Genomic DNA, 19659 nt, shown 5'->3' with positions numbered 1-19659 from the left:
AATCAGGCCGAGTGCGTATGCTTGGTGAAGTTGTTAACCCATCTGATTTATGGGGAGAAGTTCCAAGCCGCAGTACATGCAATCGAATTGTGATGGAGCAAAAGACAAAGTTAGAAAAAATGGATGAGCAAATTAGAAAACAAGGCCAACACATTTCAATGTTAGAATCAAAGATTTGCAATCAACCAAACCAAAACTTTGGTTCAAATTACAACAATATACAACACACAACATCCTCAAGTAGTCCATTATCTCCAAGGGTAAAGTCTTTTTCTAGTTTTATTACTTTATTATTATATTGAGTTAGTACTTTATTGATTCAGCATTGGTTTTTAGGTTTAAGAATATACGTTAGATCATCTAGTAGGCCTGGCGCGCCTATTCAATACATAGTGTGATAGGATTCTTCTTTGAAAGATTAGTGAGTAAAAAATGTTATGGAAGAAACTGGTATTTAGTACAGTTTGAATGTGTTTAATTTGTGTTCCATATTGTTTAACTTTTCTGGATAGTTTGCTGTCTTGAGTTAACTAATTTGAATGATGTTTCTTTATGTTTTTTTTTTTTCTGGCTAGCTGGACATACTCATTAGCATAATGGTTGTTGATGATTGTACTTTATAATTGTTTTTATCAAAACTTTCTCTTTTGCACTTTCATGTAGATTGGATGTTCTATCTCAATAAAAAGTCTATTTGATTCGACGAAAATTGTGGCAAAAAGAGTGGTTCGTAGCATGGATCCAAATACCGAAGTAGGAAGACAGACGTTGGGAAAAAATTGGTGTGAAATACAAGTTCTAGTTGTCCTAGAACGGGAAGAAAGTTTGATTAGGCCATATGATCTTTTACAAAAGGTTGGGGATACACTTGGAGGAATGATAGTGTAGTGCCCAAATTTAATACACGTATAACCCATGCATTCATTTAATTATTAAATCATTTAAATTAATTTTAAGTGAGTTTTGGCGATGCATGATTTATTTAAATGCATTATTTTAAATTATATATGTTTATGCGATGCACGTTAAAACGTTTTTCGAGTTTCATGTTTCAGGCGATTATTCGAAGCGGGATTGAGGAAAAGACCCGGTGATGATTTTTGGCAATTTAAAATGTGGTATTTTATGCTAAGTTGGGGATGGGGGAAATTTATTAAGTTATCAAGTTTTAATATTTTAAAACATTATTGTGTATTTAGATATTCAAGAGTTTGAAACTTTTAAAATTGGTGTGTAATTATTTTAATTGTAGAGTTTGATTAAATTAGTGTGTGTTAACTTTTATTAGTATTTTAAATAGTCGATTTAGCTAGAGTTTCTCCTAATTAAAACACACACACACGTTACACACACTCACACACACTTACACGTTTTTACACACACTAAACACACACACTCACCTTACGTTTCAGATTTTATAATTTTAAGAGAGAAAATTTTAGGGTTTTCTCCCCATAGCAGCCGCCCCCTCCTCTGAACTTTTCCAGCAAGCTTTGTGAATTTTCTTCAAAGAATTTTAGCGTCACAATCGTCCCGGATCAAGCCTCTCTCTATCTCCGCTTCGGTGTCGTCTTTCGGTAACGTTATTATCAAAAAGGCACGTATATTCTGTTCTTGCTGCGTCGATCAAGTCATATTATGCGTTGTGTTGATTTTTATGCGTAAAAGTTATGTATCATGACAGTAGTTTGAGCGGATCATGAATCGGATCAATTTCGAAGGAAAATTTTTAGATCAAAAACTCGTTTTACTGTTCCTGTCAAAACTGCGATTTTTCTGTTCATATTTTGGGAAAACTTTCAACGGCAAAAACGTAGAAATTTTCGATACCTTCGATTTGATATATGATTCGAAATTTTTGGACGAAAAATGAGTGAGTTATGATATTTTCCGTGCGACTGCGCAAACTGGAATTTTCAGAAAATTATGTTATTGATACGTTTCTTGAAGTTTAAGTTGCAGGCTTCGTTGGAAATCGACGGGCGATTGTTGCTGCGTACGGGTATGTTAGTAATGATGTTAAGAGTGTTTTTGAGGTTACGTTTCATGTCGATAGGCACTCGAGCTAATTAGAAGTCGTAGGAAACAGTTTGATGTCAATTGCCGTATTTTGGGTCGTGTGTGTCGTAGAGCGAACACTGTTGTTTGAAACGTTTGTACAATTTGGATTTATGTTGTGGTATGCTAGGATGAGTCTCGAGGTGTCGGTGCTTGGTCCGTATAATCGAGTCTAGAAGAATAAGCATTGGGTGTTCAGAATTTTCGTAAGTTCGCGATCACAGTGGGTACACGGACCCGTACACGGACCCTGACACGGGGTCTGTGCCTTTGTTGTCTTCTCGGAGTCTTTTTCCAGTATCTACACGGACCCCTACACGGATGAGGGCACGGGGTCCGTGCCTTTGGGTTTCACTTAGTGTCCTTTCCAGTGCCTACACGGACTCTCACCCGGACCCTGACACGGGGTCCGTGCCTTTGCTTCCTTTCGGTGTATACTTCCAGTAACTACACGGACCCCTACACGGATGTAGGCACGGGGTCCGTGTTCTTCTATTTTTGGGAAAAATATTATAGTTGTTTTGAGGTTGAAGTCATGATTTAGTGCAAGGAGTATCAAGGTCGTGTCATGGGAAATTTTAGAACGTCCTAAGTAATTATCGAGCTCGAGAGTAAGTATGATTTCTACGTTAAGTTATGTGAGTTAAGTATACAAGTTTATGTTAGTATGTTGCAGCAACGGCCCCAGTCAAAGTCCAACGAATCCCTCAACGCCAAGTAAGTATGTTGACGTGCAAGAAAGTATTTTAAATTTTTGAGGTATGCTAAATGTCTTGTGACCAAATTATGTTAGGATTGGAAAGCGTTAAATTATGAACGGGGACCAATCCGCCCGTTAAATTATGAACGGGTTAGATCGTGGTTGTGAAGCGTTAAATTATGAACGTGGATCAACTGGCCTGTTAAATTATGAACAGGGATCTTATGTATGCGGCAGTGGATACGTCCCTGTCAGTCCAGTACTGTGGTGTGTCTGATCAGGCGTTTATTATGTATGGGTCACTTGCTTTGAAACATCCTCTACGCAAAAATGATGAAGTTATGTATGCTTACGTATGCAGTATGTTTATGAAAGTTTAAGTTATGGCACGTCGAAGTATGTATGTACGTATGTTCAAGTTTTAATGCGCAAGTTCAAGTTTCAAATTATGTATGTCCTATTTTAAAGTTGCATGCGACCTTATTATGTAGTGCTCGTTATTCCAGTTTATACGTGTTGAGTCTTTAGACTCACTAGACTTGATCGATGCAGGTGACTATGTTGAGGAGGCAGGAGGTGATGACCAAGGGGCAGGCTTGGGCTGAGTGGCAGGCTAAACCCGAGGACCGCAAGTTTATGTTTATGCAAAATTTTAAAATACTCTGATGTTTTGATTTGAACGTGAGACGTTTTGAGACAGTTTACTTTAGCAAAATTTTATTGGTGACGGATGATTGTGAGATTTATTTTTATGAACGTTGAGTGACGACCGTATGAATGTTTTTATTTAAGAAAATTTTAAATTTTTCCGCAAATTTTAAGTAGTGTAGAATACGGTTCGTTACAGTTGGTATCAGAGCGGTGTTCTTGTAAAGGGTTACGCCTACTGCCAGTCGCAAGAAGCTCTCGAAGTCACACCTCAAGTCTGTAAGTTTTAAAGTTTTGAGTTACGCTATGTACTATGCTTTAGATCATGATTTCAGCATGTTTATGTTTTAAAGTTCAAATTTTGTGCATCTTATGATATTGGTATTATATTCATGCATGTTGGGTTTACGTGTTGGGTAATTGTTGGAACAGTATGCCTCCTAGACGTATGGTTAACCAGGAAGCTAGGACTGAGGACATGGAGAACCGGGAGGAGGAAAGAGCCAATCCTCCGCCACCACCACCTCCCGACATGCAGGCACAGATGCTTGCAGGCATGACGCAGTTCTTCGCACAGTTTGCGGGGAACCAGGCTGCAGCAGCAGGCGCAGGGGCAAGGCCCCAACCAGAGTCCGTTTATGAGAGATTCCGGAGGATGAGTCCGAAGGAGTTTTCGGGTACCACTGACCCGATGATAGCTGAAGGGTGGATCAAGTCCATCGAAGTGATTTTCGACTTTATGGAGCTGGCAGATGCTGATAGGGTACGTTGTGCCATTTTCTTATTAACTGGAGACGCCAGGCTATGGTGGGAGAGTGCGTCAATGGCAGTCAATTTACAGGTGCTGCCTTGGAATGGTTTTAAGGAGGTGTTCTACTCCAAGTACTTCACTGAGGAAGTACGAACCCGACTCACTAACGAGTTCATGACGCTGCGGCAAGGAGATAGTAGCGTGGCAGAGTTTGTGAGAAAGTTTGAGAGGGGGTGTCACTTCGTGCCCCTTATTGCGAATGATGCACCGGCAAAACTGAGACATTTCCTGAATGGCTTGCGGCCGATCCTACGCCGTGACGTGAGGGTAGCTGGCCCTACTTCTTATGCAGTTGCTGTTTCTAGAGCTCTGGCTGCAGAGCAAGACCAGCGAGATATCGAGGCTGACGGACAGGGCAAGAGGCCCTACCAGGCTCCACCGCAGCAGCAGAATCGGAGGCCCCAATTTAAGAGGCCATTTCAGGGGCCGCCAGCAAAGAAGCCGTTTCTTGGACCACCAAAGGGCAAGGGTCCAGTTCAGCAGCAAGGGGCGCCTCAGAAGCCCGTTGCCTTCCCCGTGTGTCCAAAATGCAACCGCCAGCATCCGGGACAGTGCCTATATGGGTCAGGCAAGTGTTTTAAATGTGGAGCTACGGACCACATGCTGAAAGAGTGCCCACAGTGGAAGCAACCAACCCAGGGCAGGGTATTCGCCATGCATGCTCAGGAGGCGGATCCAGACACCACCCTACTGACTGGAAACATTTTCATTAAGAGACTATCCACAACCGCGTTGATAGACTCAGGAGCCACTCACTCCTTCATATCAGAGACGTTTGCTAATCATTTAGACCTCAAGTCCATTGGCCTAGACGTGAATTTTTCGGTAGTAGTCCCATCAGGGGAAGAGCTGTTAGCTACCAGTGTGGTTAGAGATATCGACTTGGAACTGCATGGCCACCTAGCGTATGCAGATTTAATTACATTGCCGATGCCAGAATTTGACATTATCTTGGGCATGGACTGGCTGACTAAGAATAGAGTTCTGATAGATTTTCAGAAGAGGTCAGTTTTAGTTAGACCGCCGGGCATGGAGCAATTTCTTTTTGAGCCAGCCCGATGGAGAAGCTTTCCTCGCATGATTTCATGCATGCAGGCGAGGAGTTTGAGCTCCAAGGGATGTCAGGCCTTTTTGGCTAGTATTATTTCAGCGCCTGACGTGTCCACTCCATCCTTATCAGAGGTGCCAGTAGTCAAAGAATTTCCAGACGTCTTTCCTGATGACGTCACCGGTCTTCCACCAGAGAGAGAGGTGGAGTTTGCAATCGATCTCGTGCCAGGCACAGCGCCAATCTCCAAGGCGCCATACAGATTAGCTCCAGCTGAGATGTTAGAGCTCAAACAGCAGATTCAGGAGCTCCTCGACAAAGGCTTTATCCGCCCTAGTTTCTCACCGTGGGGCGCACCAGTGCTTTTTGTGAAGAAGAAGGATGGGAGCATGAGACTGTGCATCGATTACCGTGAGCTGAACAAGGTAACGATCAAGAACAAATACCCATTGCCTAGAATCGAAGACTTGTTCGATCAGTTGCAGGGAGCTACCGTGTTCTCTAAGATAGATCTTCGATCAGGGTATCATCAGCTGAAAGTGAAGGATGCAGATGTTCATAAGACAGCTTTCAGGACCAGATACGGGCATTACGAGTTCTTAGTAATGCCGTTTGGATTGACCAATGCTCCAGCTATTTTCATGGATCTCATGAACCGAGTATTCCAGCCGTTCCTCGATCAATTCGTCATAGTATTCATTGACGACATTCTTATTTACTCGAAGAGCCATGAGGAGCACAACCAGCATTTGAGGACAGTTTTGCAGACCTTGCAGAGTCGCAAGTTATTTGCGAAGTTCAGTAAGTGTGAATTTTGGCTGCAGAAAGTTGCATTTTTGGGGCATATAGTATCCAGCAGTGGTATTGAGGTGGACCCATCGAAGGTGACAGCTGTTAAAGAATGGGTTGAGCCAAAGAACGCATCTGAAATCCGCAGCTTTTTGGGTTTAGCAGGCTACTACCGTAAGTTTATTAAGGGATTTTCGTCCATAGCAGTGCCACCCACTTCGCTAACCAAGAAAAATGCTAAATTCGTGTGGAGTGATGAATGTCAGAAGAGCTTTGATGCTCTGAAGCAAGCTCTTATTTCAGCGCCAGTGCTAGCCATGCCGACAGGGCAAGGTGAGTTTGTGCTTTATACCGATGCATCTAAGCTCGGATTAGGCGCAGTGTTGATGCAGCAAGGTCGGGTGATAGCTTATGCTTCTAGACAGTTAAAGGTGCACGAGAAGAACTACCCGACGCACGATCTAGAGTTAGCCGCCGTTGTCTTCGCCTTGAAAATTTGGAGACACTATCTATACGGCGAGAAATGTCAGATTTTCACCGACCACAAGAGTCTCAAATATTTCTTCACGCAGAAAGAGTTGAATATGAGACAGAGACGGTGGTTGGAACTTGTGAAAGACTATGACTGCGAGATTAGCTACCATCCGGGAAAAGCTAATGTTGTCGCAGACGCCTTGAGCAGAAAAGTGGCAGTGGTAGCTCAGTTGACAGCTCAGAGACCACTACAGTCGGAGATTCAGAAGTTTGGTCTAGAGATTTATCGTGATGGCAAGGCTCCTAGGCTGTCTAATCTGATAGTCAAATCTGGTTTGCTAGACCGAATCCGAGCAGGTCAGTCTTCAGATGAGCAGTTACAGAAATGGAGACTGAAAGACGAAGCCAAGGACAGTGTGCTGTACATAGTTTCAGACGGCATTGTGCGATACAGAGGTAGAATGTGGGTGCCTAGTGTTGGTTCGATCAGACAGGATATTTTGACAGAGGCACACGCATCTCCGTATTCCATTCACCCAGGAGGCACCAAGATGTACAAAGACCTTCAGTTATTGTATTGGTGGCCAGGGATGAAGCGAGACATCCGTAGGTTCGTATCAGAATGTCTCACTTGTCAGCAAGTAAAAGCTGAACATCAGAGACCAGCAGGATTGGTTAAGCCACTACCCATTCCCGAGTGGAAGTGGGAGAACATTACTATGGATTTTGTGGTTGGATTACCGAGATCAGTCAGAGGATCGAACTCCATTTGGGTTATAGTGGACCGACTCACTAAGTCAGCGCATTTTCTGCCAGTGAAGACGACTTTCTCCATGACGCAGTATGCGGATCTTTATATCCAGGAGATCGTCCGGTTGCATGGTTTCCCAGTCTCTATTGTGTCCGACAGGGACCCGAGGTTTACATCGTCCTTCTGGAAGAGCTTACATGCAGCCATGGGGACGAAGTTACTGTTCAGTACAGCTTTTCACCCGCAGACAGATGGCCAGTCTGAGCGAGTGATTCAGATTTTGGAAGACTTGCTAAGAGCTTGCATGATTGACTTCCAAGGAAATTGGGAGTCTAGACTACCTCTAGTGGAGTTCACATACAACAACAGCTTCCAAGCATCTATAGGTATGGCTCCCTATGAAGCGTTGTATGGTCGGAAGTGCAGATCGCCAGTTCATTGGGATGAAGTTGGTGAGAGGACAGAACTTGGTCCAGAAATAGTTCAGCAGACTGCAGACGTGGTGGTCAAGATTCGTGACAGAATGAAGACCGCCCAGAGCCGTCAGAAGAGCTATGCAGATAAAAGGAGGAGAGATCTCGAGTTTGCCGTAGGAGATCAAGTTTTTATCAAGATAGCTCCTATGAAGGGTGTTATGAGATTTGGAAAGAGAGGTAAGTTGAGTCCGAGGTTTATTGGACCGTTTGAGATCTTGGACAGAGTTGGGACGCTAGCGTATCGTGTAGCCCTTCCGCCGAATCTGGCCGGGGTGCACAATGTGTTCCATGTCTCGATGTTGAGAAAATATTTGGCTAATCCCTCTCATGTGCTGAGTTATGAGCCGTTACAGTTGACTCCAGACCTGTCTTATGAGGAGAAACCAGTCCAAATCCTAGACAGACAGGAGCGCAGGCTTCGGAACAAGACGACTAAGTTGGTCAAAGTTCAATGGCTGAATCAATCGGTGGAAGAAGCCACTTGGGAGTCAAAGGCCGACATGAGACTTCGGTACCCGGAGTTGTTCGGTAAGACTTAATTTCGAGGACGAAATTTTTATAAGTGGGGGAGGAACTGTAGTGCCCAAATTTAATACACGTATAACCCATGCATTCATTTAATTATTAAATCATTTAAATTAATTTTAAGTGAGTTTTGGCGATGCATGATTTATTTAAATGCATTATTTTAAATTATATATGTTTATGCGATGCACGTTAAAACGTTTTTCGAGTTTCATGTTTCAGGCGATTATTCGAAGCGGGATTGAGGAAAAGACCCGGTGATGATTTTTGGCAATTTAAAATGTGGTATTTTATGCTAAGTTGGGGATGGGGGAAATTTATTAAGTTATCAAGTTTTAATATTTTAAAACATTATTGTGTATTTAGATATTCAAGAGTTTGAAACTTTTAAAATTGGTGTGTAATTATTTTAATTGTAGAGTTTGATTAAATTAGTGTGTGTTAACTTTTATTAGTATTTTAAATAGTCGATTTAGCTAGAGTTTCTCCTAATTAAAACACACACACACGTTACACACACTCACACACACTTACACGTTTTTACACACACTAAACACACACACTCACCTTACGTTTCAGATTTTATAATTTTAAGAGAGAAAATTTTAGGGTTTTCTCCCCATAGCAGCCGCCCCCTCCTCTGAACTTTTCCAGCAAGCTTTGTGAATTTTCTTCAAAGAATTTTAGCGTCACAATCGTCCCGGATCAAGCCTCTCTCTATCTCCGCTTCGGTGTCGTCTTTCGGTAACGTTATTATCAAAAAGGCACGTATATTCTGTTCTTGCTGCGTCGATCAAGTCATATTATGCGTTGTGTTGATTTTTATGCGTAAAAGTTATGTATCATGACAGTAGTTTGAGCGGATCATGAATCGGATCAATTTCGAAGGAAAATTTTTAGATCAAAAACTCGTTTTACTGTTCCTGTCAAAACTGCGATTTTTCTGTTCATATTTTGGGAAAACTTTCAACGTCAAAAACGTAGAAATTTTCGATACCTTCGATTTGATATATGATTCGAAATTTTTGGACGAAAAATGAGTGAGTTATGATATTTTCCGTGCGACTGCGCAAACTGGAATTTTCAGAAAATTATGTTATTGATACGTTTCTTGAAGTTTAAGTTGCAGGCTTCGTTGGAAATCGACGGGCGATTGTTGCTGCGTACGGGTATGTTAGTAATGATGTTAAGAGTGTTTTTGAGGTTACGTTTCATGTCGATAGGCACTCGAGCTAATTAGAAGTCGTAGGAAACAGTTTGATGTCAATTGCCGTATTTTGGGTCGTGTGTGTCGTAGAGCGAACACTGTTGTTTGAAACGTTTGTACAATTTGGATTTATGTTGTGGTATGCTAGGATGAGTCTCGAGGTGTCGGTGCTTGGTCCGTATAATCGAGTCTAGAAGAATAAGCATTGGGTGTTCAGAATTTTCGTAAGTTCGCGATCACAGTGGGTACACGGACCCGTACACGGACCCTGACACGGGGTCCGTGCCTTTGTTGTCTTCTCGGAGTCTTTTTCCAGTATCTACACGGACCCCTACACGGATGAGGGCACGGGGTCCGTGCCTTTGGGTTTCACTTAGTGTCCTTTCCAGTGCCTACACGGACTCTCACCCGGACCCTGACACGGGGTCCGTGCCTTTGCTTCCTTTCGGTGTATACTTCCAGTACCTACACGGACCCCTACACGGATGTAGGCACGGGGTCCGTGTTCTTCTATTTTTGGGAAAAATATTATAGTTGTTTTGAGGTTGAAGTCATGATTTAGTGCAAGGAGTATCAAGGTCGTGTCATGGGAAATTTTAGAACGTCCTAAGTAATTATCGAGCTCGAGAGTAAGTATGATTTCTACGTTAAGTTATGTGAGTTAAGTATACAAGTTTATGTTAGTATGTTGCAGCAACGGCCCCAGTCAAAGTCCAACGAATCCCTCAACGCCAAGTAAGTATGTTGACGTGCAAGAAAGTATTTTAAATTTTTGAGGTATGCTAAATGTCTTGTGACCAAATTATGTTAGGATTGGAAAGCGTTAAATTATGAACGGGGACCAATCCGCCCGTTAAATTATGAACGGGTTAGATCGTGGTTGTGAAGCGTTAAATTATGAACGTGGATCAACTGGCCTGTTAAATTATGAACAGGGATCTTATGTATGCGGCAGTGGATACGTCCCTGTCAGCCCAGTACTGTGGTGTGTCTGATTAGGCGTTTATTATGTATGGGTCACTTGCTTTGAAACATCCTCTACGCAAAAATGATGAAGTTATGTATGCTTACGTATGCAGTATGTTTATGAAAGTTTAAGTTATGGCACGTCGAAGTATGTATGTACGTATGTTCAAGTTTTAATGCGCAAGTTCAAGTTTCAAATTATGTATGTCCTATTTTAAAGTTGCATGCGACCTTATTATGTAGTGCTCGTTATTCCAGTTTATACGTGTTGAGTCTTTAGACTCACTAGACTTGATCGATGCAGGTGACTATGTTGAGGAGGCAGGAGGTGATGACCAAGGGGCAGGCTTGGGCTGAGTGGCAGGCTAAACCCGAGGACCGCAAGTTTATGTTTATGCAAAATTTTAAAATACTCTGATGTTTTGATTTGAACGTGAGACGTTTTGAGACAGTTTACTTTAGCAAAATTTTATTGGTGACGGATGATTGTGAGATTTATTTTTATGAACGTTGAGTGACGACCGTATGAATGTTTTTATTTAAGAAAATTTTAAATTTTTCCGCAAATTTTAAGTAGTGTAGAATACGGTTCGTTACAGATAGCTTGGCCTTGTCATTTGGTATGATATTCAACTTTTCAATTAACTAGTATTTATTATTATGTCCGTCATGTTAGTATCTTTTTAAACCAATATCAATTATATTTGCAGTTGACAGTTAATGAGGAATATTTCTACTAGGTGCATTTGGATAAATAATAATTTTTCAGTTTATCATTTGGTATGATATCACTAGTTGGAATTAAATTTTAATCTCTTCTATTTTGTGTTTCTTTAATTTTATTTCATTCATACAAATATATGAATTTTTATTGTAGGTGACAAGAATATTGGAATTTGATTAAGATGAGATGGTTGAATATGAAGATGCGTCACAAGTTTGCTTATGTTTTGCTTTCGAAGACTTAATTGTTTGTTAGTTCTTAAAGTAAATACATTTGGTACATTTGTTGGGATATAGATGTTTTTCGAGAGACAAATTTGTCGGTCTTACACATTAATGATTACAAAATTAATGACAATTATTGATTAGCATTTAATTTCTATTTTAAAATTTTGTATTTGTATTTATGTTAATTTGTTATATCCTTGAATATTATATCATGAAAATATTGAAAATCGGTGGCATTTCATAAAATATGACATTTTTTATGTCACAATAGAACATTAAATCATGTACATAAAAAATGTCATTGTAAAACTCATATGGAGACATTTCAAAAAGTCATTATAAACAACTATTAATCACAATTTTCAATATCCTTATATACTAGTTTAGAAGAAATTTGTAAGTGTCATTACAGATTACATAATGAGACATTTTAAATTAACCTTTTAACATATCATTAGTGACATTTTTTTATTGTCACTATAAATAATATACACGACACTTTTAGTTGTCATTATAAATTATGTTAACTGACATATAAATTTTTCATTATTGCTATAATAGCAAGGCATGTATAAATGTCTTTAAAACATGAGTTTTCCTGACATTTAAAATTGTCATTATATGAATAATTAGTAACACGTATGAAGTTGTCATTAACATCTTATAATGACATTAAAAAATGTCAAGAAGTTTAAGACGACATTGGAATAGACGACATTTGTTGGAGGTGTCACTAAAACTTAAATGTCACTAAAGATTGAATATGATGACAAATATGAATGTCACCATAAGCATTTATTCTTGTAGTTTAAAATCAATCCCTTTCAAGTGGTATCATGAGCTAAGGATACTATTTTGTGTAGCATTTACATAATATTGTCGATTTCTAACCGCATGAGAAGAATTTTTGCAACAAAATCAAGGCCAGCTTTTGGGGATTTTGGGGCAGCAAGTTGCTACCCATTTCGGGCAGCTGGGGCTGCCCGAACATCCCCAACTTTTAAATAAAATTATTTTTTTTTGCATGTTGTCCGGAATCCGACGACGGAGCTCCGGCGACGGCGATGACGACTAGGGTTTTTAAAAGATGTTTTGAAATATCAAAGTGTCATGGGCCTTGAGTTGTTGGGCCATTGGATGGCTAACATATTTGTGAAATTTAAATGGGCCAAAATGTTTTTGGTGAAAAATGATTTTTTGGGCCCTTAAGTTTTAATTTACAGAAGTTGCAAATATTTTCTCATGAAATAAATAATTTAAGTTGGACTTTAATTATTTATATAAATGGTGATTTACAAGAAATTCGATTATAAATAAATAAATTAGAATATAGACAAAGGTGTTTGTATACTTTGTTAATTTAGTTTATAATCGTGGCGGTTAGTGATTGGATCAAGATATATAATATTGGATCAATTAAATATTGTGATAATTAATTGATGGTGTATGATATGTGATATTATGCATGAAGGGTGATCAAAAGCCCAAGCCCAATTTGCTACGTGTATGCTAGGATATTTTGTGTTGAATGATTGTAATAATTATCAAATTTCAAGTGGGCTAGGTTTATGACCTGTTCCCACCCCATGAGATGTATCCCTATTTTCCATGGATATTTATTTGTAAATATTAGTATAGTGGAAGATCAAGATTGGAAGATGGTGGCCTTGATGATTATGAAGATCGAAGACATAAAAATATTGGAAGCATATGTAATAGTTGCATTTGCATCCCATGCATTTCCCTAGGATTGAACCTAGGCCCGTGCTTAGCTCACACGGGCCGTTAGTTTTGGAGTAATTGATCATCCTTGTTTTGTTTAATGTTTATAATATATGCATGATATGTTATAAATAATGAGTATGTGCGTTATTAGTCTGATAATACCAAAGTTGCATTAATCCGGTAAACATACAATCAAACATGGCGAGCTTTTGAATAAAATTAATGATGAGACCTTTCAAAATTAAAAACCCTCATTTTGAAAAAGATTCAAAATTAATATCAAGCTTGAAAAGTGGAATTATAAATTTCTTTATAATTTCTATGTCTTCCATCGACAATGGGTTCATGATGAACGCTATCCGTGCTCGGGGCTCGGCTCATATTATCGGGGGGGGGGGGGGGGGCCTGGGTGCCGGAAAGCTGTGACATCCATTGAAATGGTGATGTGAACTACGTGGAACTCCCATTATTTCGGCTCATATTATTGGGAGAACTCATGGCGACCGTCCATTAAGGTTCAACATCGATGGGTAAGGCTTGACACATAAAGATGAACGACGTCATATTATTGGGTCCTAATCAATGTGAGACAAAAGTTTACATACAGGGTTGCATGGAGATGCAATTGGAAACTATCTTTTAAGAATTGTGATTGGCTGATATTATTCGGGATCATAATTCGCTAATTGGACCTTACGTACCTACTGAGGAAAGGAGTTTCCCGTTTTCACTAGAGGGTAGTGAAAGATGTCAAAACAGTGGGAGTAAAAATTTATGAAGTAAAAGTCCATACTTCATATCTTACTAAATATTTTAAAATAGTCATTAAAATTTATCTGTTTTACTTTTCAATATTTTTTGACAATGTCTTCGATTTGCAATTCGCTATATGTAATACTCGACAAACACGTATTAACTGGACCTAACTACCTCAATTGGCTAAGAATCCTAAAAATTGTCTTGAATTCGGAAAAGATAGCATATACACTTACTGAGTCGCCCCCTGTTGAGGCTCCGACTGACTGCACTCCTAAGGAATTGCAGACTTACAAGGAATGCTGTGACCATGACTTGAAAGCCAAGTGTTATATGCAGACTTCTATGAAGGATGAGAAGTCGGTTCTTTATGTGGACTCTTCATCTGGTACGAAGACTGGTCCGCTTGGGAAGGGAAAGAAGCGTTCTTTCCAAACGTCCCAAGAAGAACGTGCCCTTGAAGAGTCAAGCTCCGAATCCCGTTGTGGCAGCCACACTAGTAAATGCTGACAAGACTGTTGATATTTGTCATCACTACAAGAAGCCTGGACATTGGAGGTGTAACTGAAGAGAATATCTTGCCCAGAAAGGTTCTGGAAATGTTATGTTCTACATTGAAGTAAACATTTTAATTAATTCTACTTCTTGGGTATTTGGTACCGGCTTGGCTCACATCTCTATAATGAGTTATAGGTGATGGGAAGAAGTAGAAGGCTTAGGGAAGGTGAGACCTTCTTGAGAATGGACAATGGAGCAAGATTTGCTGCCAAGGCCATAAGAGATGTTTACTTTGTGGGGACCCGGGCTCTAACTCAATTCTGTCTGGGATTAAATGGATCTGTGAGAAAATGTAGGTCAAATTTTCGCTTTTCAACATTAATTCTAATGTATATAAATAAGCATAATGTCTTGAATTATATTACAAACATACAAATATATCTTGTTCTACTACATCAATCCAACTAGTGTTTGATACAAATACCAAAATACAAGTAGTCCAAGTCTAAAAAAAATCCACTAGTCATCTTCTGCGCCCGTAGTCACCACGCTACCTCGAACTCATCTCTGGCGTGACCCAGATCCTGTCCCACCTGTTGTTATGCACACATACAGACATAACAACAGCCGGAAACTCCGGTGAGAACAAATCCCAGTATAAAACATGTATACATGCATATGAATAATAAAATCATAAACATCATATCATGCATGTTGTGAAGCCCTAATACTCATTGCTTGCAAATTTGCGGAAAATTTGAAAAATTTTCTTTTTAAAAGTAATTAAACGACCTCATTCATAAAATCACTGGTGAATCAAGTTCAATGTTTCCAATTATTGCAACGGAAGAAAAATAAAGTTGCCAACAATAACAATTTAAAATTTGTCCAATGACTGATAAAATTGTTAGCGGAAAAATAACAACTGTTGCGCTTTGGTCCTCGGGTGCCACTACTGCCGACCCAAGCTGGCTCACTGGTCCCCGTCCTCGGCCCTAGCCTCATCGGTACCTACAACAATCAAGTCTAGTGAGCCTAAAGACTCAGCATGCATATATCGCAGGTAACGAGTAAAATCTGAAGTAAAATATGCATGGGATAAAATATCATGTCATGAGGTATACTGAAAATAATCTGTACTCATGCTGAAAATAATCTGTACTGAACAATTATAATACGTGCATAACTGGACTGATAATCACAGTAAAAATGTTTGCTCCTTGGAGCCCTGTACTGAAATAACTGGTAAAATTTTCTGTTGAGAATATGTTTTACGCCTGTGGCCACTGCACTAAGCTGAAACTGATCGGTGACTGGCTACCGGGGAGGCTGAAACTGAACTGAGCTGGCCGGTCACTGGTGACCGGGTGGTACCATACTGAAACTGATCGGTCACTGGCGACCGTATAAAATAACACTCCCACATAGTGAATGAACCACAAGCCATATCGCATAAATCTCAAAAATAATCATTTTCTGTTTTTCATGCACGTAATATAATTAACTGGCATAATGAAAAATCCTGTAATTTTTCCGACTGGATTGGATTGGATCGTCCCCCAGGCTCGCTGCAACCTAACTGTGCCATGAAAAATATGCAATAGCTTAAACTTGACCAACTATGCAATTTAGTTCAAAAGATGCGACAATTACGTCTAACGACTTCGTATTTAATCATGACTCCGAACTAACGCGAACCAACACTGAACCACCGTAATGTCATGATTAAAATACGCTGAAAATATTGAAATAATGCTCCTAAAATTATGATGGTCGAAATCTAGGTGGAATGGAGGCCAAAACAAGAAACGCTCTTTCGAGAGTCAATTTGGCACATCGCACCGTAAATTTTCGTACAACTTCAAAAATGATCCGAATGACGAGCGGTCAAAAACATTACCTTCCTAACTCAATGAGGCATTGGCCAGTCCAAGGCCATGGGCTAAAAGCCGACCGAGAACTCGAACGAGCCTCTGAACTGACACAGAAACTTGCTGTAAATTTTCCAGCAGCTGCGCAACTTGGCACATCGCACAAAAAATTCTAGTACGACTTCAAAAATGATCCGAATGACGAACGGTCAAAAACATGACCTTCCTAACTTGATTAGGCACTTTCCAGTCCAAGGCCATGGGCTAAAAGCCAACCAAGAACTCAAACGACGCCTCTGAACAGCAGCATACTTGCTGTCAAAAAAATACTGCAACTGCGCACTTGTTTTCCTTGTGTCGTTTTTGAGTCCGCTGGCCATCGGGGCTTACACCACCAACCAGAGACCCTTACCAACATCCCAAGGAAGGATTTGAACCATGGCTAAGGGCACAAGACCAGCCACAATTCGCATCCCACCAGAAACGAGACTACACACCTAGCCGAAAAGGAAATCCTGCGCGCGTAGGGAGTTTGGCTTCGCTTGTCGTCTCGTGTCGTTCCAGTGGCCATTTCATTGACCATGGCACGATCCAGACATCCCGTGGTACGGTATGAACCGTGGCTATGGGCCAAAGGCCAACCAAGATTCACACCACACCACAAAATCGAACACACACTAGCTGTCAAATGGAAGAGCCGAAATGGGGAGGGGATATTCTTGTTGTTTTCTGTAAAAACCGCTTAGCCATGGACCAAGCCACCAAAAGGGCAACTTAGTCACGTCTTAGACATGCTAGGGAAGCGATCTAACCTTGGCTATAGTGTAAGGTCCAAAATTAAGACGGCGTAATCCAACGGCATGCAAATCTAGGAATTCTGAAAAATGGTTAATTAAAATATTTTAACTGCTTATTTGCTTATGTGATATGCATGCTTATATGTTAAATATGATTTTAATTTTCATCATGCATAAAACTGTATTTCTAAGGATTATTCAAGTGACGATCGAGAAACGGGGACCGAGAGCTGAAGAAAATGTAAAATATTTTTATTAAATAGTTGATTTTAATTATTTAAAGGTTGGAAGATGCTTTTTATTATTTTTGAAAAATAAGAGGTTTTGAGGTGATTTTATACGCCGGAACGTAATTTTTATCGGTATTGGATTTTCAAATAAAATACGAGCTTTCGAGCAAACCGGCTAATAAATTCACAAATTTATTTAAACAAAAGCCATGATAGTATTTTATTTAAATAATAAACAAGCACTAATGGGCCTAAACTTGGCTTAATAGGCCTAAGCCTTATTTAGTGAATTAATTAGTATTTATAATGTTAAACCCTCCCCAAAACCCCACAAACTCGCGCCACACACTCCACACAAATTGAAACTCCTCTCGGCAGCCTATACACGAAGCACACACATACAAAAAAACTTTGAGGAAATTCGGTGGAGGCTTAAGGAAGTTGATAGCCACGGTTCCCGTCCGTTCTTCGCAATCGTCAACGATTTTTCGTGCGTAAAATACGCAAAGGCACGCCTATTCTTTCCTTCAAAACATCATCACACCATATTATATTTTTATGCATTAAAAGTTTGGAAAAAAACATGGAAAACTTTGAATTATTTTCGAATTTGCACATATATGGGTTCTATTATTGAGTTTTTGATCACCTAAACATGTTTATGTATTGTGTAAGGAGCTGCCATGATTAGGACTCAACCCAGTACTATTTTTCATGAATATTAGAGTTCTAGTTTATCACCAAGTACCGTGCAACAAAAAAAAAAAGAAGAGAAGAAACGAAAGCTGGTAGCATATTTTCGAAGCATGCATGCATCATGGGTGTTGGGGTCCTCACGGCTGGGCTTGTTGGTGGCTTGGTTCCAGGGCTAGCCAGGGCCGTGGGAGGGTCAAGGGGAGAGTCCTATCCATGCTTGGACTCGAGCTAAGTGGGTTGGGAGGAGTCCTTGTTGACAAGGACTCCCACCCGAGAGTGGACAAGCAGCGCGCATGGTGCAGCGCTTGTGCAGAGCTTAGGGGCTTGGCCTGGGGTTCAAGGGCTGGGTCAGGGTGCGTCCTAAAGGTCCTAGGAGAGTGCTTGGTGGGCTGGTTCAAGTGGTGGCTCAGTGGTTAGGGCCCTGGCAGCAACAGCGTGGAGCACACTTTATGTGCAACTCCCGTGTGCAGCTGTACGTTAAGGGCAGAGGCCTGCTGCGGCTTTGTGCGATGGCTTAGGGTGCAGGCCTGTATGGGCTGGGTCTGAGTGTGGTCTAGGCTTGGTGAGGGTCAGTGCTGGTAGATGGTTAAGGGGAGTTAAGGGTCCTAGAAGGAGAAGAGTCCTATTACACCTAGAACTCACACACACGTACAAAGTGGGTCTCAGGCAGTGAGCTATTTCGGGATTTAAGTGGCTGGTCTTGGGCTTGGGCTTGGTCAGTAGGGTCCCTAGATGGGTTGGCTAGGTGTTGGCTCAAGGTGGCTCGGGCGTGGCTCGAGTAAATTAGGAGATGGCTCGGTGCGTTCGATTAAGTGTCAAAAACGAAAATTAATAAAGCTAAAAATTAAATCCAAGGGTCCATGGGGGTGGATCATGACTTGGAAGGGTAGGAAAAATATTAAAAATGCTATGTGTAAAATTTGGGATCAAAATAACGAGTTTTGGATTTATTCGGGATTTAATCGCCTCACGAAACGCTGATTAACGAGTTAATTGAAACGCCTATTTTAAGCTTTATAAAATTATGAAAATTTATGTTTGAGCTTAAATAATTATTATAAGTCTAAGTTTTTAATTTTGGAATTTTATATCAAGGTTTGGTTTAATTCGGGAATAAAACGCATTAATACGTCACATTTAAAGATTTATTTAAAAGTCATCGTTTTATGCTAAATAAAAATATGAGAAAATTCATGTAAGCTTAAATAATTATTTGGGACATGTTAAAGTCAATGGAATTAAGAAAATGTCGAAAACGAGAAATTTTACGTCTAGGGGTAAAACGGTCTTTTTACACCTAGAAATTAGTAAACGTCATGGCAGTGTCCTAAATGCAATTTTATATGCTAATATGATTATTTTTATGATTATGGATGTTTATGAATTTTTATATGTTAAAACGTTTATTATAAATGTTCTTTGATTTTTATTACTTAATCTTTGACATTTAAAAGATATGTTGCATGCATAGTTTCAAAAATAAAAACGATACGTATATGCATGGTTTTTATTAAGTGATGATAACGTGTTGAAGGATGTGAAAAGATTGTGACTACTGAAAATGTTTGAAATATCGTGAGGGTTATGGTCCCAGTGGGAGCCCGACTATCGTGTTTCCTTGGATACGGATATGAATACGAATACGTGATACGAATACGAGTATGTTAATACGTTGGTCAGGG

Source organism: Primulina eburnea, chromosome 18 (genome assembly GCF_022965805.1).
Source record: "Primulina eburnea isolate SZY01 chromosome 18, ASM2296580v1, whole genome shotgun sequence".
NCBI lineage: Eukaryota > Viridiplantae > Streptophyta > Magnoliopsida > Lamiales > Gesneriaceae > Primulina > Primulina eburnea.
The sequence above is the reverse complement of the archived record's forward strand: the minus strand, read 5'-3'. Positions refer to the sequence as shown.